Here is a 2265-nt window from a genome sequence, read left to right on the forward strand (position 1 = left end):
ATTTGAGCCTTCTTCAGGTATATTTTTGCTCTTGAGTTGTCGCGCAAATGCCAAAAGCTTCACTGTACTGCGGTGCACTTTCATGAGCGTGAGCATCCGTCAAACTTGGGTTAACGCGCGCAATACCACGGAAACGCACGTAAAATCCTATTAATATATGACTATAAACAAAAAACACATAGCTTTTTCAACAGTCCCAGCCACCATAAGTGGTGGATCCATTCATAATGATCGCGTACAAGCTTGTTGATGCGCATCGTGCCACGCACTACATCTGCCACACTATCAAAAGTAAAGTTGCATCTACATTCTCCACTTTACAGCGAATATCTTTATTCTAATCATCCACCAATGCGTCCTATTCAGCATCTGTATATTATATTTGGCAAAAAACATGCGATGAAAATGGCATATTCTGGCTGTGTTTTAACGTCTCCAAATTTCGCATCAAAGAGTATGCAAATGGGTCCTTATTCTTTACGACATGCAGCATATTTTTGTTCGTATACATCCACGAGTGCCACAGTCCGTGCTACAGTGTCAAGTGTACTGGATGATCGTTGACCCACTGAGGATACTTGCAATTTCCGTAAAAATTATTTGAAGGCACCTGTACATTTTCGTGTAATTTCATTTGAAGGAACCTGCACATGGTTGAATAAGAATTTGAATCGTTGCAAAGTGACATCCACGATTTTGCGAGTCTTTGACTTCGTCTAAGTGTGCAAGCACAACGATGAGATTGCATAGACCGAGCGTTTTTGCGTGAAATGCACGGGAAGATCGTACGACACAGCATTCGCGAGGAAATTCCGTGGCACATCAGCTCCTCACTGCGTGTTTCCCACTTGTACCGACACCGACAGCAACACCCTCCATCCCACGCACGCGATAAAGGAGTTACATATACTACGCAAGACAACGAGGATGACTAAATTGTGAAAACAGAGTGTTGCTTTCATTCAAAAATAAGTTAACAGCGTCTGGCTCAAATTGTGGACCGGGTGTATGATAGCTCGCATCCTTAAAGTAGTTACCTGTTTGGAAGTCAGCACAAAAGCGTTTGAAATTCTCTTTTGTAGCCATCTCTTCCGTTGTTCGACTCAAAAATAGTTCTCGTTGACCAAATCGAAAGATAGCCAATTCAAAAGAATCATTCCTCGCCGTAAAATTTTGACCGGGGCTAATGTCGCGGCATCCATACTTTGTAGAAGCTGCGTAATACGCTCGACTATCGATAAATAAATTTGAACCAGGACAAAAGTGTGAGAAAATGCGATACGTAGTCGACCAAAGCATTACATCGGGTTGATCATTCGCAAGCGCCGTTATACCATTAACATTCTGTATACGATCTTCTTCATGAATCGGAAGTACGAGGATGGCATGTTGGCAAGGAATCAAGTAATGGTTTTGCTAGTAGTTTTCCTTTGAAAACTTGTGAAGTGCTCGCGATAATTCGTCCTGAGGCACCAATATTGCGTCTTTTGACTGAAAAGGATTGAGGTGGCAAAACGCTAGTGTGACGTCGAGGTGTGCTGAAAGTGAGAAGCGTGCAGCATCGGATCGAATAAGCTGAAGAAAGTCAGAGTCGATGACAGTCGTTCATGGTTTGCTTTGAAACCATTGACATCGTGGATGTTAGCTCCACGTACATTGACGATAGCAATTAATTGCAGAAGCAAAAGTGTCCATGTCTAGCTAGCGGAAACCTACAATCTACGTATTTGCACAGCCTATATGCTCATGACTTGTGCTTCGCACTGCTCCTTACTATCGCATCTGTAAGAGTGATTAAATGTGGAAACATGGTGTTGCTTTGATTCAAAAACAAGTCAACAGCGTCTGGTTCAAAATGTAGACCAAGTCGATAGCTCGTATCCATAAAATAGTTTCCTGTTTGAAAGTCAGCACAAAAGCGTTGGATATTCTCCCATGCTGCGCATGCTAATGCTGATCTTGAACGGTCGAGTTTAGATCTTGACACTGCTTTCAAATGAGCGTCCGCAAGCATGTCGGGGGTCGGCTTGTAGAATAACTCTATGGTCCCATACATCACACGCTCACGAATCGCATGATACTTGATCCCGATATGCTTGGTGCGTGCGTGGAAAATCGGGTTGCGTGCGAGGGCGAGGGCGCCTTGGTTGTCCTGAAAAACCACAGTCGCATCTTTTGGGTCTTGTCCTATCTCCCCAGGAGTCGACGCAACCATACCACTTCTTGAGACGCAGAATGTAGCGCAACATACTCGGCCTCGGTAGA

Source organism: Plasmopara halstedii (genome assembly GCF_900000015.1).
Source record: "Plasmopara halstedii genome assembly, contig: Scaffold_1651, whole genome shotgun sequence".
NCBI classification, from domain to species: Eukaryota; Oomycota; class Peronosporomycetes; order Peronosporales; family Peronosporaceae; genus Plasmopara; species Plasmopara halstedii.